At 47.0% G+C, this 23,867-nt stretch overlaps 1 protein-coding gene across 1 annotated transcript in view; it reads left to right on the top strand.

Moving 5' to 3' along the window:
• The window catches only part of PPDPFL (pancreatic progenitor cell differentiation and proliferation factor like), a 184,002-nt gene that overhangs the window by 23,868 nt on the left and 136,267 nt on the right, over positions 1-23,867 (top strand). The window lies entirely within an intron of this gene.

Below are 23,867 nucleotides of genomic sequence, written 5' to 3'. Positions count from 1 at the left end.
GAGTAGTTCCCCGCCCCCCCGTTCATTCTTGAGGTGGGGCTGGAGGCTGTCCGTGGAGTCTGGGGAGAGCCCCTGGCAACTTTTCAGCTTGTTAAAGAGGCAACCTCCCAAATAAAGACGAGCTGACAGCTGACACTAGCTCTGGGGTACAGCCTGACCTTGCTTTTCTGGAAAATATCTCAGTAAAATGGATCTTCTACTTATTTGAAAGACAGGTTCTTTGACTGCAAAGGCTAGTCCTTACGTCTTTACTATGAGAGGACTTTCTGCTCTTAACACAGATGAAACACCCTCTTTGAATTGAGACAGCGATAACATGGGTCAGCTCAGCCAGGAGCAAAAAACCTACAATATTCTCCCACATGTCACTTGTTTCGCTTCAGAAGGCAAAATGCTTTTGAATACAAATTATTCTATAGTGTGTGTACTGTCATTGTTAAACTGAAAGCAGAAAACTTCTGCCAACGGTATGTAACAACCGCACATGAGGTCTCTGATTCTCTTGCCTTGTTTCATTTGTTTGTTGAATGGAGGACTGGGGTGCTGCTTGAATCCAGGGTCGAGGATGCTTGGGGAAGGCAGGCAGGCACTGTATGATCCTGAAGCAGATTCCCTGAGAACTGTTAGCTAATATGACGTGATAGTGAATGTGAGATTGCCACCGTTAACGGTTAAGCGGTATTCCTGTCCGTGCCCCTGTCCGGCAGGTGCGGCGTTTCTAATAGGACTGTAGGGGACAAATGGGGATTGATGTATTCTGACACACGCGCTGCGAGACCTTAGTGATCTGTCAGATGCCAGAGTCGTGGCAAATATTTAGTCCTTAGAGATCGTTGGGGTGCTCGTTAGAAAGGCAAGCAGCCCAAAGCGTGGCTGTCTGGGGCTAATAAGGGGAGCCGCTCCCGTCCCTACCAGGTGTGCTGAACAGACTCCCTGCCGGCGTGTCTGGGGAGCAACCTCCTCTCTGGGCGAGTTCAGGCGTCTGGGCAGACCTCATGCACTGGAAGCTTCTCGAGCACCTTTGGGGAGCAAATCCATTCTTCCTTCCTAAGCTTCAGGCCTGGGCCCCGCCATCTGTGTTCCCTTAAAGTGGAAAAGCCAATGGAAGGGCAGTGCCACAGAAGGCTGATTAGGAATCAGATCTGTTCTAGCAGCAGAGACCCTGCACCTGCCGAGAAACCTTGGTGACGCGTCCTACTCCCAGCTCCCCCTCCCCCCGGTCTTCCTTCTATGTTATTCTTTTAGCCAAAACTTTACAAATTCACCATAGCGTCTCTCTCATGTCTCTGAGAGCATTGTGGAACTGGCCTCACCATACGGTCTTGCAAACCTTTCTCAGGGAAAGCAGGCATTTACTAGGGGCGTCTTTTGTCCACATACTGGCAAACCTCAGAGCGTTCTCTACATTCTTGTGACATTCTGAACTTAATATTTTTAGACCTCAGAACGAGCTGTGGGCCTGGTAGAGTCTGCTGAGTGCATCTCAGAGCCGGTGGTAATTTCTGTCCATAGACTTTGTTGCTTGTGGGGAGGAGATGCAGCATTGCGTCCCAAGGGCTTTTTCCAAGAGAGGCAATTAGGCCTGAACAGTTACCTCATATCGAATCAATCAGTAATAGAATAATCAAAAACTGGGCTGAATTTGTGCTGTGCATGAAGTGATCATAGAACTTTCCAAAGTTCAAGCAGCTTTGAGATGGGTGCTTTCGTGAACACAAAAGTACGTTAAAGTGACTATGAAAGTTATAACTGCTTCCTTTAATTTTGTGTGCAAACAGTTTTCTCTTAGACTCACAATTAATTGGAATTTTGCCATAATAAAGAGCTTGGACGTCGAATTGATGTAAGTGTTTCCCTCAGTGTGGACCTTTTATGATGGAGGCGTTTGGAAGCTGTGGGAAATGACATCACAGAATTGATTTCCAAGTATATTACAAGTCTATTATGAAATTACTTTAATGAAAGGAAAATATAAAGGTTAGTTATCTACATAATTTTTATTCATTTGTACCAGTTTTATGTTGTAGGGCGAGTAATGGGAAGTTCTGTGGGGACTTGAGCCAACCTTTCGGGCAGGTGACCCTCCTCTGGTCTCTCACCGCTTTCTCTCCCCTGTGCTGCTCCCCCAGCCCCCTGACAGCACGGGGCGTCTCCCTCCAGGACTGCTGCCAGGCCTTCACTCCATCCCCTGAGGCCCCTCTTGTGAGTGAATCCCTCCTGCCTCTGTCCTCCTGCTTTGCCTCGGGACTACCCTTCCAGCACTTGCCACGCTGAGTGATGACTCTCCTTCTCTGATCTCTCCTCCCCACTGGACTGTGAAGTACATGATCCCTCTCTCCTCGCATTTGTGTCTGTTTTTATCTCTGAATCCCTTTGTCTGGCACCTGTCTGTCATCCTTCTGCATTTGCCAGTACAGCCCAGGCTCCGTGGTCCACACTCAGGGAGAGGAGTCTCCTGAGTGGGAGGAACCCCGAGCCCCTTCCTCCGCAGCCCCCGTCCTGGAGACCCCTGTGAATGTACAGCAGGGCCTTGTACAGAGGGCTGGGAGCGAAGAAGACATTTTCCGAGTACACACACCAAACACTCACTGCTCTTAACACATCTCTAGGTAATTTTTGGGAACCTTAAGCAAGTGAATGGTGGGGAAGGCAGACACCCGAGGTCTACTGAGGTTGGGGACCTCACGTCTTACATATGCTTCTGATGCTGGAAACTACGGAGTGGCCTGTGATAAGTAATTACTGTGACAGCAGTAATCAGTCAGCAGGTTGAGTAAGGGAGCTGACCCTCCAAGCCTCACGGAGCTGCCCATGATGTCCTGAGGAACCCACTGGGCTTCCTCCTGTGGCCCGCTGGGTCCCGGGCCCAGAGGCTGGCTCTGGCCACTGTGCTGTCTGAATCACCCTCCAGGGACTTGGGATCTGCCCAGGGCTCCCTTGCACGCGGTCCTACCAGCACTCAGGATTGCCATCCTTCTGAAGTCTGGTCATTAGTGGGTGTGTAGTGCAGACTCCTTGTGGTTTCATTTGCATTTCCCAATGACTACTGAATTGAATTTCTTTTTAATGTTAGGTTGTAAGTGTTCTTTACGTATTAGGAATGGAACACCGTTATCAGAATAAAGTCTGTGACTTTTATTCTTTTACTAGTGGCCTTTGAAAAGCGAAAGTTTTGAGTTTTGATGAAGTTCAGTCTACCACAATTTAATTTTACAGTTCATGCTTTTTGTGTGCTGCTTAAAAATATTTTCCTAATCCGAAACCGTAACGATTTTCGCCTGTATTTTTTACGTGGTTTATGGTTTTATCTCATACATTTAGACCGCTGGTTTCCTTCAGTTAATTTTCGTATGTGTCTGAGGTAAGGGTTAATGTTCCCTATTTTTCATATGGGCACCTGATTTTCATAAAAGACTCTTCCTTTTCCATTGAATTATTCTGGCATTTTTGTCAAATACATCTCGTGGGCTTAGTTTTGGACTATCTATTCTGTTCCATTGATCACTGTGGCTGTTCTTTGGCCAGTATCACACTGTGTTCATTTCTGTAGCTTTATAGTGAATCTTCAAATCAGGGGGTGTAAATTCTGTAATGTTGTTCTTTTTCAAAATTGTTTTGATTAATTAACATTCTTTTCATTTCATATGACTTTTAGAATCAGCTTGTCAATTTCCAAAGAAACAAAATCCTGCTGAGGTGTCGCATCACATCTATATAGCAATTTGGGTAGAATTGACGTCTTCACTAAGCTATTGCTTTTTCTGATCCATGGGCTTGGTACGTCTCTCCATTTATGTAGGTCTTCATTACTTTCTCTCAGCATTGTTTTGAGGTTTTAAGTGTACACATCGGAGCATGTGTACATGTATTTATAGTATTTTTGATGCTAATATAAATGCAATGTTTAATATTGCAACTGTTCTTTGATAGTACATAAAATATAACAGATATGTGTACACGGATCTTGTATGCTGGAAACATGCTACACTCTCATATTCTTCTACTAGATTTTTTGTAGATTATTTAAGATTTTCTACATTGATGATCGTGTTCTCTACAAATAAAGGCATCTTTACTTCTTCTTTTCCAATCTGTATGCCTTTTTAAATCAGCATTGGGCACGTTCCCTCCAACACAGGGAACAAAGGGAGGTCCCTGCTTTTGCCCCCTTCCAGCGTGATGCTGAAGGCGGTAGCGAGAGCGGACCCTCGCTTTGCTTCCTGTGTTGGAGGGAAGGTGCCCATTGTTCCGCATCACACGTGCTGTTTGCTGTAGCTTTCTCACAGATGTCCTACATTAGATTAGGAAGCGGTCATCTATTCCAAATTTCCTGAGCGTGTTTGTCATCAGTGGGTTGCTGAGTTTTTACTGCTCATCCACACCTCCCCCTGCCGGAAGTGGCACCAGCATCTGTTAGTTGAGCTGCACATCACAGAAAACGCAGGCAAAGCTGGAATGCCTGCCTCTGAGGAAAATAGATGACTCACAGCTCATCCTGGACCTTGAGAGTGTTTGCATTCTCTGCAGTGCTCTGAGCAGTAAGCATCAGTGCAGCACAGAAGGGTCCACCATCATGTCCCCACCCTCCCTCGTTGTGAATTATTGTCAAAGTTCCGTAGCATTTTAAGTCTCCGTTTTTATAAAGTTGACTACACTACTGACTTCGGTCATTTTGAACTGACTTCCTCACTAAAGCCTACAAACGACTGACTTAATTGTCTGGTGCTGTCTCTGTGGCCTCACTCAGGGGTTCTTGTTTTGTTTTGTTTTTTCACTGTGGTCAGAGCTTCACAGCTTCACATTTTATTTTCAGTAGAACAGTCTTTTCATTTATTACTTCCTTTTGTGTGAGAATATACTTTCTTTGGCATCTCTATTATTTAGAGACTCAGCATTTTTCTCTTGAAACACAGTGGATCAAGCACCATAAGCTTAGACGTGTTAGACGTACATGGTGATGGTTAGCAGCGCACCCTTAATATTCCTCCTGGTCCTGTGGGGAGACCACCCTTCTCAGCCCTTCGCATCAAGACAGGACCATATCACCGGGTCCTGGCTAGTGGGACGCGGGCAGAAGTGAGAGGGGCTGCCCCGGCCTGGCCACACCACTGATCTCTGCGTGGTCCCCTTCGAGCAGCTGGACAGGGGGTGGGGTACACATTTCCGGAGCCTGGGGCTCCGCGGTAAATCCTTGGAGGACAGACACTGCTTAGAGCGTCCTGGTCAGGGGCACCTTGTGTGGGCACTGAGTGAGTGGAAGATCTTCACTGCTCTACAGCGTTGGAGCCTGGGGTCGCATGTTACAGATCGCCTACCCTGAGCAATACACACCATCCAGCAAAGTGGGGCAGCCAGTCCCCCGACGGGAACGGGGTACACACCATCTTTAATGCTTCAACAAACATAGCTACTTTATGTGCATCTTCCAGTTGCGTTTGCTGAGGAATGAATGATTTATAATCTTGACATACTGTCTCCAGAAGGAGCAAGTGTTGCCCCAAAGCTATTTGGCTTTTTTTCTCTTACTATGAAGCAATAGACCCCAAGTGAGATTTACAAATATTTCTCGTTAAGTTAATTAAAAATAAAGTACTATGTTGAGTATTCCCAACCCTTAAATATCTTAACAAATTGTAAATATCATTCTCTCCATTGTACGCGCTTACTTTTAATTTTCTTACGCTCATGCTGTCATTAGTTTATATTGTAAATCCCAGTGCACTGTCAGTTCAAGCTTCCTCTCCAATGATTCATTCGTAATCTCATAAATGGGAGAATCTTTCTAGTTTATAAATGTGTGTTTCTCTGTGGCCAGCTTCTTGCAGATCTGACTAGATCGTCCTACTCTCGGTGGGAGAGCTCCATGGGAGGGGGCCGGGCTCCTCTGTTCCCTGCTCGTGGGCTTGTGCCTTTTGTGTCACTGTTACCCTCAGATCGGGGTTTCTGTGAAGAAATGATTTCAACCTACTCGTCCTTTGTTTCAGGGCTAGTTCAGTCAAAACCAGAGAATTTAATCCCCAACTCCGCTTAACCAGGCTCATGTTTAAGGGCAATGCCCGTGACACTCTGGAAGCAGAGAAACGAATAAAGGGTCACATCCTCTCCCGCACATCTCAGAATACTGCTCTTAGGACACTCATGTGACTGTCCTACAAACAGGAGAGCACATGGCCTTGAGAGCCTGTCCTGGAATACACGTTGTCACTTAAACAACAGCAACAAAAACTCATTCTAGTAATAACTCACGGTGGGACAGTTGTTTCTCAGTGACTTGTGAGAGCTGTTGCTACTTTTCTTTGTCCCTCTCGATGCTCTGAGGTGTCACACCTGAGCATGTAGCCTCGCCTATTACTTCAGACAGAAAATAGAGGTCATCCTTCACGAACTTTCTAAATTTTCATGTCTTCCCCAGCTACCGTCAGGGAGTCCACCTACCCTTCCTTCCTGTGTCAGCAGAGGAAGTGTTTTCTCTTGGACAAGAAGAATCTTTATAATGTTTCCAAAAAGCACACCAAATTCCCTTCAGTTTTTTTAGCTTAAACTCACGTGTCCTTTTCAATGACATCCTTGAAACTTTGGAAATAGGTTTTCTATTTTTTTCATCCCCATTGTTTCTGAGCATCTGCCTACCTTGAACCGTATTGTATTCTGCGAGGTGATATCACATCCTGTGCTGAAGAGAGATCCAGTTAAACAATAAAGAGTCCCAGCTAGAGCTTCAGTTATAATGACATCATGCGACATGTCAAAGTTTGGTTCGAGTTTGTAGATAATTAGTTTCCTACAGTTTTCTGGCTGTGCGTCATCACTTTTTAGAGCTTGGTGGATTTCAGCCTCAAGATGAGAAGAACCTTCACTTTCTCTTTTACATCCCACAGTGGGTTTTACACCGAGTAGAAATAGCACAGTTTGCTACACTCGGAGGGTTAGAGCCAATGGATTCTTTCCTTTAATAAGATTTTACACATTTGAATTTACTTTGTTCAGGGAGCGCTTAGGAGGAATCAAATACATCCTTCTTCTCCTTCTTCTCCCCCTTCTCCTTCTCCTCCTCCTTCTTCTTCTTTGTTCATCCCTGGTGAAATCAGTTCCTGATTGAGGTCAAGTTCTGCTGCTGGCAGATCTCTTATAGCTCGCCTGACTGTTTGGGACTCACTGTAGGCAAAGGGCTCACGGGACCAAGCCTGCTGTTGATTCTGCTCCTTTCCTCAACGTCTCCAGCATTCGCCTATCAACTGACTCCATGTCAGTGAAACTTCACGATTGTTGTACTTTTTTGGATTCCCCTGAAACAGAACCATTCAGTTCAGACCTGGGAACCTATGAAACGAAGTGTGACTAACACTGATCTTAGAGCATGTGGTTAATGAGACCACTGTCTTAGGAGAGACAGGCTAAACCCCCGACTAAGAGCATTGTCTTATAATCACCGCGGCACTGACGGATTGGTTTTCTGAGGAAGGCAATGCTGCATTTGAGAAGCCGGCTTTGTGGCTGGGAGTGTCGATGCTGCTGGGATTAGGGATGGGATGGGACCAGCAGGAGCTCAGGAGAGGAGAGGAGACGTCAGTCTCAGTAGAAAGAGAGTGATTCAGGTCGTCTCCTTGCGGTGGATGGAGGGCTGCTCTCAGGGATCGGCCGAGCTCTGGCGCATTCATTTCTCATTCAGTCTGAGGACTGAGACGTGGCCTCTCTTCGGTGGTCAGAGAACCTTGCATTTAGACAAAAGTGAGCCGGTTTGCAGAGCCTTGCACATTGATTCAGTTCTGCAGTGCTCCTTCTTGTTCTGGAAATCAAGTTCTTAAAAGTCTCTGTTTCAAAGTCTTGTTTCAGTCGTGGATGTGTATCGTTACGTGTGTGTGTCCACATAATCTGGTAATAGATGGTCAAGTCAGTCCGTATTTAGATTTAAAAATGGTTCATTTCCCCACTTCCTTTCTGAGTAAAGCTCTGGGTCATGGAGAAATGCAGTGCAGGGAAGGGACTCGGAAACGCCCTTGGTGATGCCAGGGTCCTGGTCCCAACTTTGTGGAAGGTCTGGTGTGAGGCTTTGCTGTGCCAACAATGCCAGCTCTAGTAGGAGAACTGTGAGTTTCGTATAAACAAATATATTTTGAGGCACTTTCGGAGTTATTCTCTTAAGAGTTGCTGAAAAATTGCTCTTTGATGAGAACCGCAAAGGGCAGTCTCCGCTCCCACCAGAGGGGTGTCCTCTCCAGCTGGCCCTGGGCGCCCTCACCGTCTCCCTCTCACGACAGGGCCCCGGCTTTCCTTCCAAGTGGGCGGTGGGTTGAACCCGGCTGGTCCCCCGTTCCCCTGCCACCTCTGACTTGCCGGGTCATCTCTGGGACAGAACTGCTTGGATGCGGGCCCTGGTCCTTCTCCTCTGAGGCCGCAGACTTCTGAGCCTGCTGGGTCTTTGTGAGGCATCGCACAGATGTGTTTACATTTACAGCAGCGTTGGAAAGAGAGAAACTGTGAAACAGTCCAAATGTTGCCTCTAAGATGGTCACGAAATGCCTAGGTTTATTTTTCTCCTTGGCTAACTCAGAGAAACGCAGATTTCCCCCAACCCGTGTGCCCTGAGCTGGGGCTCGGTGCCTCCTTTGTCTGGCCCGGGTCACAGCCACGTTCCTACAGCCCCTGGACCCCAGTCTGCTTCCTAGTCATTACTTTATTCCCTCCTCAGCGGTACCCTCGGAAGCATTTCCTGATCTTCTGGGGGGAGAAGCCCATGGTCAGAATAATGCACAAACCAGCCAATCAGAGGCAGGGCTGGACCTGAGCCAGGACTGCTCTGCATCCGCTACGCTGTCCCCGGGGCCACAGCTCTGTCATCCCGACTTCCTGCCGGACGCAAGGTCGGAGGCTCGCGTCCCCTCTGCTGACCTCAGCTGGCCCCTGTGTGGTGTGGACCCATCAGCCACTCCTTCACGGCTCAGCTGAGCCTGGGAGGCCCCCCAGAAAGTGGTGCACGCACAGCCCCCGTCTCTCCTCTTTACTCCTTTTCTGGGATGGAGAGTCTTCCTGTTGCCCGGACCCAGCTCTGTGGGGACGGAGGGGAATTCACGTGGAGGGTCTCAAGTCTGAAGGGTCCCAGCTCTGCGGGGACGGCGGGGAATTCACGTGGAGGGTCTCAGTCTCTGAAGGGTCCCGTGGAGCAGAGCCGCCCGCGGCTGGGAGCTCACCTTGGATCCAAGGGAAACCACCGTGTCTGTTTTAACCCGGCGGGTTGTTTCTGGGTCTCTGCCAGCTCAGCGTGCGGGTGGTGCTCTAAGACCTGCAGGAGACCAGCCACAAGTCACACGTGCACCATGTGAGAGCCTGACGGGCACCAGGGGTCAGGGGAGAGGCCTCCCGGGAAAAGAGGCCCCAGGGAACAGGGAAGGCGTCTGGAGGACACTGCAGAGAGGGGCAGCGGCGGCCGAGGCCCAGGCCTGTGGGGAGCGCTGCCCGGGGGCCGTGGGTAACAGCGGGGCTGAGCCAGCTGTGCCCACGACACCTTGCCCACGTCGCCATGGCTGAGAGCCGCAGCCCGCTGTCAGCTCCCGGGGCTGCGTTTGGTGATCTGGGCTCAGCTCAGCTCAGCATCCTCCCCCGTTTGGAAGAGCTGGAATGGGCGCCGCTGCCCCCAGCCCCGGCCACCCTGTCGCAGCAGGTCCGCGGCAGCACAGACCCGGAGGAGAAGTGGTACCTCCTTCCAGGGGACTTGGCCCTGCGGGGAGGGAGGAGGCAGGCTGGTGGCTTCCAGGGACCCCGCGGGATGTGGTCCCCTGGGGCTCGGCCACGCACGTTAGGAAACCCCCGAGGGCGAGGGGAGATAGGCGGCCTGGGTGACTCTTACATACAGGGCGCTGGGCGGCTGCCCTCCCCCAGGACCGTGTCCAGGGCTGAGACCCTTTCGGCCGCGTCCCGTGGTGCAGACCCGCTCGCCGGGCGGGAGACTGATTCCCGCGCCGCCCTGGGACCCCCTGGGACCCCCTGGGACCGTGTGGCCACAGGAGCCGTGAGGTCACACCGTCGCCCTGGGGACACGCTCACTTCCTCCCGCTGTGGGCTGGTGCAGAGAGAGGAACTGCTGAAAATAACCGGGAGGGAGGTCACCGAGGGAGAGTCGGCAGGCGGTCCCCGTGCTTCTACTAATGTGGACTTTCTCGGGCTCGAGGAAGTACTTGGTCTCAAAAATAGCCAGTGCTTTTCCAGGAGGAGCCTTGGAGCAGAGCGGTCCCCTGGGCCTGTGAGGCATCGCTCTCGCGGCCGGGCTGCCTCGGCCCTGCCCTGCGCTGCCCAGCTATTTGTGCCTGGGGCAGGGGACAGGGACCAGCAGGAAGGGAGAGCCCTTCCTCTCCTTGAGGAGGAATCAAGGGTGTTGAGCATCTGGAAACACAGCCGAGGGCCTGGACACGTCGGTGAAGGATAAAGGTTTCCTGAGCACAAATTCTGAGCTTGACTAATCGGAGTTTGCCAGCACTTATAACCAGGGCAGCGTGTTTTGACAGGTAGAAGCCTGGAGGTGGAGGGTAGGCACCAGAAAGGTGGCAGGAAACATCTACATCTTGCTTTCAAGAACAAGCTACGGTTATTCAATACTGACCGTGTGCCAGACAGCACTCTTGGCATTTTATCTGTTTTACAGCATCCGACCTCAGGTGAGCCCTGGGCGGTAGGTTGTTTTCCCCTCTGAGCTGCACTGGAGGAAGCTGAGGCCCGGAGAGGTGTGGTTGCTTCACGCTGGGGGCAAAGGGTGAGCTTCACCTCACAGGGGCTTTGTGTCCTTTCCAAGCGCACTGGTGGCTGTTCCTGTGCCACACGCGCGTGCGTACCTGTGCGTGTGTGCACGTGGATGCGTGTGTGTGTGTGCATGGTGGACTCTTGTATGATGCTTCTGATGGGCGTGCCTATGCCGGCATGACTGCAGGCGTGGTTTCACTGGCTCGCCCATCCCCAGGGGCCGCTTGTTCTCTGGTGCTGGTGCCTCGTGTGTCACCTGCCATTTCTTACTGGCCTGTGGTCTCTGGAAAGCCTTTCCCCTGGGAGACGGATGTGGTGGATGGCGCCTTCTGGGTAGAGAATGCTGTTTCCACAGGACGCACCGTGGAGTGTTTCCAGCGTGGGGGCTCGCGATGCAGCCCGGGTCCTGCTCCGAGCTGCTCTGTGGAGCCTTTGACTTTTCGGCCGAGGGCAGGTTTAGTTTATGCTATTATATGCCTTGTCGAGCAGACTTCTTCCTGCCAGAGACGTTCAAGGCGAAGACCAGAATCTGAAAAGTAAACATCTATTTGTGAGGGCACATGAGCACACTTGATTACTTTGTATAGTTGATCACATTTTATATGATGTTTTAGACTCGACCTCACTTCGTGGCAAGGAATCCTCTTTTCTCAAACAGATCAAAAATTCATTGGTGTTTATAGCAAAACCTCATCGAGTCAGGCTGCCCCATGTCACACATCCTATGCAGTTACAATTTAAATTTCTAAAGATATGAAGAATTATTTGCTTAAAATGAACAACACACCCAGGGCTTGGGGCTACATAGACGCGTTTCTGTGTTCAGTTATGCTTTACGTGCAAATCTATGTGCTAATTACAGCACAGACTTAGTTCTTCATTCATATCCTCCAACCTTTTAATGGTTCAGATTACTACATGTGCAATTCCTGAAAAGATCTGACAGGAAAGCACTTTAAAGTTTATTATAATCCAAAATGTTTGTGTTTTGTATCTTACCCCTGCCTGTGGCCTCATCAGTGCCCTTCATATGTCTGCTTTGGAATGCTTATCAGGTTCTATATTAATTATTTTCTTCTTATCTGCTTTCTCATAAACACTGTGACTCCATCAGTTATTCAGAAGGCCTAGAACAGTCCTCCCAGATGCTGGGGGACTCAGCGATCCTGCATCTTCCTGGCCCCTGGCAGTTGCTCAGACTTGGCTATTCATTCGCCTGGAGGTGTAATTGGGTGCTTCTAGTTTCCAGAATAGATTTTATACAATCAATGTTAATTCTTCTATAAAGGTTTGGTAGCATTCCTCAGGGAAACTATCTGTGCCTGAAGATTAACTTTTGGGGATGCTTTTAGTTACAAATTGGATTTCCTTAATAGTTAAGGAATAGCTTCCTTAAAAAGCTACTCAAATTCCATATGTCATAATGGGTAAGTTGTGGTCGTTTGTGCTTTTCAAGGAATCAGTCCACTCATCTAAGTTGTCACATTTATGTGTGTAGACTTGTCCATGTTACTCCCTTATTATCATTTTCATGTCTGCAGGATCTGTAGTAACATCCCCATTTCATGCCTGATTGGTAATTTGTGACCTCTCTCTCTCTCTATTTTTTGTAAGTCTTATAGGAGGTTTGTCATGGTTGTTGATTTTTTAAAAAAACAAAACTTCTTATTTCATGGGTGTGCTCTATTGTTTTCATGCTTCTAATTTCATTGGTTTCTGTCCTTGTCCTTCCATTTGCTTTGTTTACTTTGCCAGGTTCTCGAGGTGGAAGCTTAGATCATTGACTTGGAAATTTCCCTCTTTTCTGAGGTAAGCATTTAGTGCTATGAATGTCCCTCCCAGCGCTGCTTTAGCCACATCCCACACATTTTATTATGTGGCATTTTCATTCAGTTCAATGGACATTTTATTTCTCCTGAGATTTCCTCTTTGACCCATGGACTATTTAAAAGTGCATTGGTTAGTTTCCAAGTGTTTGGAGGTTATTTTCCATTTTGAATTTCTAGTTTGGCTCCATTGTGAGCAGCAAGCATTCTGTATGATTTTAATTCTGTTAGATTTGTTGGCTTTGTTTTCTGACCAAGATATGGTCTCTCTTGATGTGTTGACTAGATCCTGTTGGTTGATGGTGCTGCTGAGTACTTCCGTATTCTTGGTGGTTTTCTGAATAGCTTTTCCATCAAGTGCAGAGAGAGGTATGTTGAAGTCTCCAAATACTGTTGTGGGTTTGCTCTTTCTCCTTTCAGTTCTATCAGGTTTGTTTAAAAAATTATGCAGTCCTGTTGTTTGGTGCATACACATTTGGGATTGCTGTGTCTTCTTGGAGGCCTGACCCTTTTATCGTATTGCACTATTCCTCTCTGTCACTGGTCATTTTCTTTGCTCTGACATCTCCATTAGCTGATATGAATATAGCTTTTGAGAGCTCCTTTCTTTTGATTAATGTTTGCATGGTACATCTTTTTCTATATAGTTTCTTGAAGGCAATATATAGTTGTGACACAATTTTCAATCCACTGGGCCAATCTTTGTCTCTTAAGTGCTGTATTTACATCATTTCACTTAATGTAATTATTAATTGTTATGGTTTAAACCTACCATTTCATTTTTCTTTTCTACTTATGTATATTTTTTCTTTTCTCTGTGTCCTTTTTTTCTGGCTTTCTCTGGGTTAGTTGAACACATTTTGGAGTTCCATTTTGATTTATCTCAGTGTTTTTAAATGTATCGCTTTCTGCAAGTTGTTGTCATTGTTGTTTTAATCCCTGTCTACGGGTGTCAATATTTTCCAGTTTGAATAAAGTTTGGAAACTTTACCTCCCTTTATATCCCATTTATAACCTTGTTTAAAATACAATTGTATTGTATATTTTCTCTACATATTTTTAGAGGCACATCAGAAAGTGTTACAACTTTTTGTTTTAACCATCAAGGGTAATTTAGAAAACTCAGTAGGAGAAGGATATGTATTGTCTAGATACATATTTTTACTCTTTGCATTGTTCTCATTTCCTGCCCTTCCAAGTTTCCCTCTTTCAGAAATTCCTTTCTGTCTAGAGAACTTCACTTAGCTATTCTGTTGGGTTAGTTCTGCTGGCAGCAATTTTTTTCTTCATCTGAGAAAGTCTTTGAATTCCCTTCATTCTTGAAGGGTATTTTATGAGTATAGGAATCTAGGTTGATAGTTCTTTTACATCTTAAAAAATATTGTGGACTCTAATTTCTGGAGAGAACTTCACTCTCATTCAAATTGTTTTTGCCCTAGAGAAAAAGTGTTCTTTCTCCTGCTATTTTCAAGATTTTTTCTTTGTCTTCACATTTTAGTAATGTGAATATGATGTTTCTTGGAATGGATGTCTTAGGGCTTATCCTGTTTGGGATTTTCTCAGCTTCTTGAATCTGTAGGATTATGTCTTTTGCCAAATTTGGAGATTTTGGAGTCATTATTTCATTGAATAGTTTTCCAGACACTTTCTTCCCCCTTTCTTTCAGGGACTCATGCCATGAATGTGAGAATTTTCTTTTAAATCTGCCTACAGTTCCCTGTGACTTTGTTCATCTTTTTCTTTTCTTTTTTCTACTTTTTTTGGTATTGTTCAGATTGGGTAATTTCTGTTGTTTACTGTCCAGTTAATGGATTCTTCCTTTATCCTCATGTTGTTGAGTCCATATACTGAGTTTAAAATTTTTTTTTCAGTTATTGTATTTTTCTATTCTAAATTTCCTTTTGTTTTACTTTGTATCTTCTATTTGCTAAGACTTTCTGTTCTTTCATTTGTTTCCAGTGTCTTTGTACTTGCTCATTGAAGCACGTTTATGGTGGCTGCTTAAAAATCTTTGTCAGATAATTCTAACATCTTGGCATGTTGGTGTTGGTGTCTGTTGACTGTCTTATTTTTTATTCAGGTTGAAATTTTCTTGATTCTTGGTATAATGAGTGATTTTCAACTGAAATTTGGACATTTTGGGTATTATGTTATGAGATCTGAATTTTATTTAAACCTTCCATTTTAGCTGCATCACTCCTCTGCATCACTCCAGCAGGGGGAAGGGGCCTCTGCCTGGGTCCTGCCAGATGAGGTTAGAAGTTCAGGGTCCCCCCTTGGCCTTCACTGGCACCTTCACTGGCACCAAGGGAGGAAAGGCTCCTTGTACAGCTGGTTAAATGTGGGAGTCTGGCTCCCACTAGGCCTCCAGCGACACCAGCCTGGCCTGGATGCTGAGGGTGCCTTGTTACTGCTCCCCACTTGGCTACACTGGCCTCACCCCACTGGGGAGTGGGGGGGAGGTCTTCATACCCCCATTCAGGATGCAATTCCCAGCCCACTCATTACTTGGCCTTTTGTGACACACCCTGGCAAGGTGTCCAGGGCATCTCATTACACTTGGATGGAACAGAGAGCAGGCCCCTCCCTGTGCCTTTGCTGGTGGGGTTGGGGCCACAGTTTTCCTCTGGCATTTGGCAAGAGTGGAGCACTTGTCGTCTAGACACTTTCCTTATTGACAGGCTGCCCCTTTTCCAGCCCCTTGGCTGGAGATGGCAGGCTTTCCTTGGGGCTTTTCTGGTTTGTGCCTGTTCACACTTCTGGGTGGCCAGTTCTTCAGCTCCGGGGCTGGGATACAAGGCAAAAAGGAAACCCATGGAATTCGCCACCGTCTCCCTTGGGTCCTGAGTTCTTGAGCGGCGCACCTTCTCTGCTCTACCTTTAGGTTTGTGTTGTATATACTGTTTATTTTTATTTGTACTTAGCAGGAAGAGAAGGGAAAAACATGTCTATTACATCTTTCTGGAAGCAGAAGTCCAATGGAAGGCTGCTAGATTTTTAGTTTCTATTTTAAAAATTTTACAAGCATCTTACTTATAGAAAGATTTTAGGACTCAGTATATTTGTGCGGTTTTCATAAAATGGCAACTCTCTTTTTCACACTCATATTTCCTCTGTGTGTATATTTAATATCATGCTATGTAATGCATATAGTATTATATTACATAATGTATTACTCTATATGTATTACATATATTTAATGTATTATATACATTATAATACATAATATATAATTATAATATGTTATACATTAATTATATATACATAGCTGTATTACTTTATATAATTCTATATGTATTTTATGTAATATATACGCCATTACATGTATTTACATTATTGTGTATTATATATAGCAAACTGAGTCACCAATAAGCAGGTTTTGAGTCCTCCTTTGCCCGAGCTAGGAGCTGGGTGTCACAGAGCATGAGAGGCAGTTTGTTTGCAGGGAGGCCGTAGCAATTGTCACAGACGTGTGTTTTCTCGCAGTTCTGGAGGCGGGAGTCTGAGATAAAGGGTTGGCGGGGCAGGTTTCTCCTGGGCTCGTGGCCGGCCGTGTCCTCCTGCATCTTTACACGTCTCCCTGTGTGTCTGGGTCCGAATCTCGTCTTCTTACAAGGACACGGTTCATGTTGTGTCAGGACCCACCCCCAGTGACCTCACGCTACCTTAATCATCTCTTTAAAGGCCTGTCTCCAAGTCATCCCCTTTGAGGTCCTGGGGTCAGGACTTCAGCACTGAGTGTCCAGGGCACCCCCGTCGGCCCCTGATGGGAGCTTGGGACACAGACAGCACAGGGAAGGCCTCAGCCTAGCCCGCCCACTGCTCCTGACTTGGACGCGGCGGCCAGGCCCGGGCTGCAGACAGGCTCCTGGCGGAGGTGGCCGTCAGGGCCGGGGCTCGAGGGAGGCCGGGCCGGCGTCACGAAGGGGCGAATTCCAGGCTGGAAGGGGCCTCTGCTCTCACTTGGTTCCACTTCCTGCTCCAAACAAACCACGACTTCTAACCTCCAGAGAAGGGAGCCGAGCCCCCAGGGGGTGTCCCCCCTACGGCGAAGGCTTCTGGAGTCCTTGCCTGTCCAGCAGCGCTCACGAGTGTGTTTCATGAAAGAATGATGGCTTCTTTTCACAGATTTTTAAGGAAATCGATTCTTACATTTTAATGAAAGAGAAAACAAATGATATGGTACATTTCAATAGACCTTCGTGTTAAGAATTCACATATCCTGGAGATATATTCTTGGTTGGTTTTTTTAATTGTTGTTTTTTATACTTAACATATGCTCTGAGATTTACCAATTGAATTTTCTTTGACCTCAAAAACCCACGTAAACCAAGACTCCGAGCACGAACTGCTTTTCTTCCTCCCCACTTCAAACAAATACACATCTTCTGTTGAATTCCAACAGCCCAGTGGATTCTCCGAGCAGCAGTTGGTAGGAAAAAAAGAGCGGCATGAAAGCCTCCTACCAGACATGTTTAGCAAATGCTTTCTTATTTTAATTTCATTATGATTTATTGAAGTGTTCAAAGTTTGTCCTGGCGATGGGTCCCAGCCACCCCGGCCCAGGAGATAGGTGTCCTTGCTGACTCCCCCTGCATTTGGCAACCTGGTCGTGGCTCAGTGTTACTGCCCACCCTGCCCCCACCAAGGAAATAAGAGCACTGTGTATTCTAGGAAAAAAACACTCCTTTCAGAGTCTCCTCCTCCTGCGGCCTGTGCAGCGCGGGTGCTCTCGGGGGCCGGGAACAGAGTGGCCTTCTGTGGGCCACCAGCCGCAGACTGGCTGTCTGCGTGGGGAGTTCCTGCTGCTCTGGCCCAGCTGCCAGGCCCCTCCTGCTTGGCTGGGGAGCTGAACTGGCAACTCGGGAGCCCAGAGCAGGAAGAAAGGGGCTTTCACTCCCTCCCTGATTGGACACACAGCTCGGCCTCTGGACGCGTGCTTCCCTGACGGCTCTCCGAGCAGCGATGGAGCAGCAGGCCTTCCTCCTGAACCAGCTGCCTGGGGAAGCAGAACCCAGAGGCGGGGCCGTGGCTGGGGGACTGTGCGCGTGCCTCCCCCTTGCTGGGGGTTCTGGGCACCGGTGGGGCCTTGTTCACGTTGGGTCTGCACGGTCCACCCTGGAGCCTCGGCCTGATTTCCAGGGCTGGCCGCCTGCGTGAGGATGCAGGGCTGCAGGGATGCGGGGCTGCAGGGCTGTGGGGATAGGGAGACACAAGGATGCGGGCATGTGGGCCCTGAACGTGGCCCTGCTCCATCTCCATGCCTGGGGCTGGGGATGAAGCCCCGCCAGCCCCTCTGCAGATGCCCGGCTCTGGGACTGGACCTCAACCCCAATGGCTGCGACTCTGAGCTGCCACTGGTGCTTAGCTGGCAGCTCCCCGGATTCTAAGGAGCTGGTGGGACCTGCATCAGAGCCTTCCTCGCTCCTTAGAACCGTCAAGGCCCCCAAGCCCTGACCCAGCAGGAGCTGCCTCTCACTGGTGCTGGGGAAGCCTCGGGAAGGGCATGTCTTGAAAGCTCCAGGTGTGGTTCTGGAAGCATTTATTTGGTGAATTCTGGTGTTCCGTGTGGCTCTGATACACAGGTGACTGGGAAGGAAAAGGCCAGAAGAGGAATACTGAGTCCAGCCTTGCATCTTCCTACTTGTGACGACACCGGAGCCCCACGGGGTGTGACCTTCGTTCCCACGGGACCCTCTCTGTCTGGACCTGAGGCCGGAGGAGGAACCAGAGGCAGGACCCTCAGCATAAAGGCTGAGCACCTTCACGGCTCAGCTAACAGTGCACCCCAAGGAGTCTTTATCCTGCCAGCCTGAGAGACCCAAATTCCAAAATTCTCTGCAGAGCCTGACACCTTGAGTGTCGAAAACACCTTTGTTAAATTGAGTTCTTCCCCTAATCTCGTTCACGCACGCTCTGGGGAGGCACCCACGTCACATGTGCTGGACGTTTCTCTTACCTGCACGTGGAGATGAGGTTGTGTCTTGGGCAGGAGCCTCATTGTTGGATGTGAATAAGCACATATGATGTTCACTGGTCAAATTTTAGTAGGAAACAGAGTCATTTATACCTGCCCTTGAATGCCCAGGCAAAAATAAAAGAGGCAGACAAGGTGGCCCTGACCAGGCGTGTTACCTGTGAGGCCCGCTGGTACGTGGGGACCCCAGACCTAGGGCATCTTGGCTCAAGTGTTTCACTTATTTATTCATTTTCTCTTTGTTTATTTGCATATTGCTTATGTGACTTGTTTGTTTAGGGGAGCTGGGCTGAGCTAATAATGACTTTGAATCATTTATTTAGGATAGATTGGTTGAATTATTAGCTTATTTACATGATGCCTCTCTGCTTCACTCAGAAAATCGGGAATTCATTCTGAGACTGGGAAAATATTAAGTATTTACTTCTCAGAAATGCTGTGATTCTTGTTTGCAAAAGAACAAACTAAACCAGACAATCAAAAAGCAAAACCAAAACCTGCCCTGACTGTGACCAGAGGAGAAAGGTGGAGAGAGGAGGAGGCACTTTTGCTTTCAGGATAAATTAGATGCACTTTTCCTGTTCCTCCCACAAAGTACAGCTGAAATCGATGGGCTTTAAATGTCTAATACGTGAAGGGAGACTGAAAGTTGGAGACAGGTGGGTGGACAGGTCGGGACTTGGCATCAAGTCTTGAGAGCATCAAGGAGCAGGGGCCCCTGGTTTCCCTTCTCCTCGTATCCCAGACCTGGGGCAGAATAATCCAGAACCTGAGATGCAGATGAGGATCAGGGATGAGAGCCTTGCAGAACAGAGAGCTTTTAGAGGACAACCACTGATTCCGCCCACACCCACACACACCAGCAAATGCTGAGAAGGGAGTCCAGTTGGAGGGGCCAGTTCTGAGTCATCAGAGTCCCAGGAGGACTGGGAAGCAGGGCAGGATGGAGGAGAAAGAGTGAAAATGTGAAAATACAGTGTGTTTTCCTTCTCTTATTGAGTTCTCCAAATTGTATTTGACAGTCTAAGCAAAAGTTATAAAACTTCTGCATGTGGCATTAAATGTGAGAAGAAGAAATATTTAAGATGATTATATTTTTAGTGAGGGAGGAAAGGGGATATAAAAATGATGTGACCTTTTTACACGTCACTCAAAAGTAAAACATCTACCCCGGGAGACTGTGGGAATTTCTATACGCCCACCACTGAAGGGCATACAAAGGGATACACTCCCATTGGAATTCTAAAATTAGGTTTAAGTGACCTACAGGAAGGCAGAAAAGGGAAAAAAAAAAAAAAAAAGAAAAACAGAATAAACTGAAAGAAATAAAATAACAGGCTTAAGGCTTAACAATTCAATAATTGCATTAAATTTAAATGATCTAAGTGCATGAATTAAAAGAGATTGACACAGTGATTTTTAAATGATCTAATTATATAATCCCTGCAAGAAACTCATTTCAAATGGGTGATATAGGTAAATTGAAAGAAAAAAGATGTATCATGCAAACATTAATCAAAAGGAGCTATCAAAGCTATATTCATATCAGTTAATGGAGATGTCAGAGCAAAGAAAATGACCAGTGACAGAGAGAGCTAGTGCACTATGATAAAAGGGTCAGGCCACCAAGAAGACACAGCAATTCCAAATGTGTAAGCACCAAACAACAGGACTGCATAATTTGTGAAACAAACCTGATAGAACTGAAGGGAGAAACAACAACCCCACAACGGTATTTGGAGACTTCAACATGCCTCTCTCTGCACTTGATGGAAAAGCTATTCAGAAAACCACCAAGAATACGGAAGTACTCAGCAGCACCATCAACCAACAGGATCTAGTCAACACATCAAGAGAGACCATATCTTGGTCAGAAAACAAAGCCAACAAATCTAACAGAATTAAAATCATACAGAATGCTTGCTGCCCACAATGGAGCCAAACTAGAAATCCAAAATGGGGGATATCTCCAAACACTTGGAAACTAACTAGTGTACTTTCAAATAGTCCATGGGTCAAAGAGGAAATCTCAGGAGAAATAAAATGTCCATTGAACTGAATGAAAATGCCACATAATAAAATGTGTGGGATGTGGCTAAAGCAGCACTGGGAGGGACATTCATAGCACGAAATGCTTACCTCAGAAAAGAGGGAAATTTCCAAGTCAGTGATCTAAGCTTCCACCTCGAGAACCTGGCAAAGTAAACAAAGCAAATGGAAGGGCAAGGACAGAAACCAATGAAATTAGAAGCACGCAAATAATAAAGAAAACCCATGAAATGAGAAGGTTTTTCTTTGAAAAGATCAACAATCTTGACAAACCTCTAATAAGTCTTACCAAAAAAAAAGAGAGAGAGAGAGGGCACAAATTACCAATATCAGGCACGAAATGGGGATGTTACTACAGATCCTGCAGACATCAGGATGATAATAAGGGAGTAACATGGACAAGTCTACACACATAAATGTGACAACTTAGATGAGTGGACTGATGCCTTGAAAAGCACAAACGACCACAACTTACCCCTTATGACATATGGAATTTGAGTAGCCTTTCAACTATTAAAGAAGTCCAATTTCTAACTAAAAGCATCCCCAAAAGGTAATCTTCAGGCGTAAATAGTTTCCCTGAGGAATGCTACCAAACCTTTAGAGAAGAATTAACATTAATTGTTTAAACTCTATTCTGGAAAATAGAGGAGGAAAAAATTCTTCCCAATTCATCATTCTTAAATCAAAACCAGACAAAACAGTACAACAAAAGAAAACTACAGACCCATATCCTTCACGGATACAGACTGAAAAATCCTTAACAAAATTGTAGTAAATAAAATCAGAATTATATAAAATGAATTATACACCATAACATAGTGGAGAGGCAGAGCTGGTTCAGTATTCAAAAATAGATCTGGATTATACACCATACTAACAGGCTAAAGAAGAAAAATCACGTGATGTATTAGTTGATATATTTAGAAAAAGTGGTGGTTTTGTGCTTTGGTTTTCCAAGATGTTGCATTGGAGGGACGGCCTAAAGGTGCACGAGAACCTCCACGTTATTCCTCAGAACTGCATGTGAAGCGACACTTATTTCAAAATAAATATTGGCATTTAGTCAAAGACTGGTATTCTGATCAGTGCCAGTCCTTCAAACTCTGCTTTCTGGAGAAGCTCGGACTCACGTGTCCGGTGCAGGTACCTTGGCCGCAGGGACAGTGTGTGTTTTCTGAGTCATTAGGGAGCTTTTGCGTGCAAGTTAACCCTTGATTCAACGCTCATACGATGAGAATTCCAGAGGTCAGCTGCACTGACACTGCAGGTGTACCAATATCCAGGCTGTTTCCTTCTCCCTGATCATTCTCAGCATCCGTGTGACGACGTTCATCTTGAGCTGTCAGGTCCGGAGGGAGTCAAGGGCTGATGCGCCCTCCCAGTGTCTTTCTCTTAGGAGACAAACTCCTGTTTCCAGAAGCTGCCCCCGACCTGCACCCAGTGGCCGCTACGGGGTCCCGAGCCCTTGCCGGATTAGGCCAGCGGCCGTGTGCAGGAGGGTGGATGTCAGAAGTGCCTCCTGGGTAGGCCAAGGAGGAGTTTGACGAGAGAGGGGCCTTCCCCGGCCATGGCCCCGGTGCACGCTAAGTGCCTTGCCTTTGGGCCTGCAGCAGTTTCGTGGGTGAGCAGGTGAACCGCCCAGTTTAGGCAGGAGAGTGAGTGTCACCGTGGGTAATGCAACAGCCTCCTGGGGCCAGTGAGTGCAGGGCTGGGGTCTGAAGAGAATTTAAAAGCAGAACGTCTTTTCTTTCAAAAGCCTCACTTTTGACAGGGGTTATTTTGTGCATCTGCACTGTCCAAGTAGCTGTTTTATTATATTAATTCATTTGTTTGTTACTTAATTTAACGGAAGGTAAGGCTTTCGGCCAGTGGGACTACTTGCTCTGGTGTTGGGACGGCGTTCAGATGCCTGGCCGGGTCCTGGGATGCTCAGCTGTTCGGAACCCAGGCTTGTCCTCTGGCCCGTGAGTAGCCCGGCAGCACGGACACGGGGCCAGGAGTCTGGCTGGGGCTACCTGCCCTGCAGAATCTCCATTTCCCTCTTGGTCTTTGAGATTTGTGGGCAGGGCCCTGACCACCCACGGATTCCCACACAGAAGTCCCTTTGTGGGCAAATAGCTAGTTATTTATAACTGTGGTCACAGATTTCTCAAAGAAGAATGCCAAGCTGTAGGACCCCTGTCTGGAAGAGAGAAAGAAAACTGGGAAGCATGGGAAACGTGGTGAAAACCGTTTCCTTACACTGCATGTTAAGCGGAATATTGCATTTTATCCCACCTGTATCCCAAGCATTACCTGTCTGAGAGATCCCCGAGGAGTTGCTGGTCGGTTGGTTTGTGCATGGTATGCAGTAGGCACTCAATAAATGTTTGCCAGGCAGCTTGGGGGTGGGCCTGGCGTTTTCTCATGGCACCTAGTTATTATGGGGACTCAGAAGTGCAGACACTGCAGACTAACCATCATTTAAAAGCAGCAAAACCCAAAGTTAACCCAGTTTTCTCTTATTATGCTCTTCAAAGCAGTTCTGGTTTGGCATCCGCATCTCTTATGGGAAAGGGTTTGGATGAAATCGTATTTTATCTGTAATTCTCCCCCATCTTAGGTTTGCAGGCAGGGCCCCCAGTCCCTGTGGGTCTCTGCCAGCCTAGCCTAAATAGGGCCTATTGTAGGTTTAAAACATGCATCAGAGCTTCAAATACAAGAGGAGCAGGAGAGACGCTTCTAAATTCTCATCAGTGTCTAAATGCATTTCAGTTTTTAAAAATAAATATAACGTGCGTGTGCATGCGTGCGTGCGTATGTGTGTGTGTGAGCTTGTGCGCGCGTGCGTGCACCTGAGGAAGGGGCGGAAGGGACAGCCCCGAGACTTTCTGTCATTGGATCAGTCACCATTCCGTGTACCTGGTGATGAAACTATCACAGCACGACCCGTAGGGCGAACGCTCACGTCAACGTCACAGCAGTTTCTTTCTGAAAGTTTTCATACAAGGAAAAGTTGTTTAAGGCTGAGCCAGGTTGCCCGGCATGTTATGTATGTCTTCAGTTTTATTTATTTGTTTTGAATTTCATAGCTCCAGGGACCTCAGGCATTGGGCTAATTCCTAAGAAGGCCAGTGTGTTTCTCTGAGGGTTATTTCATGGTGGGAGAAGATTCTTAATAAATGGCGCACTCTGTGAAGTGTCTATGTTGTTGGTGGGCATTGAATAGTATTTTCACCCTCCTCAGAACTTGTTTCTCGTTTCAACGCTGCAGGTCAGGCGATGTGCCTGATTCTCTCATC

Source organism: Aethalodelphis obliquidens, unplaced genomic scaffold (genome assembly GCF_003676395.1).
Source record: "Aethalodelphis obliquidens isolate GAN/ISIS:26980383/991018 unplaced genomic scaffold, ASM367639v1 scaffold33, whole genome shotgun sequence".
Classification (NCBI taxonomy): domain Eukaryota; kingdom Metazoa; phylum Chordata; class Mammalia; order Artiodactyla; family Delphinidae; genus Aethalodelphis; species Aethalodelphis obliquidens.
This window is presented reverse-complemented; position numbering and strand designations above follow the sequence as displayed.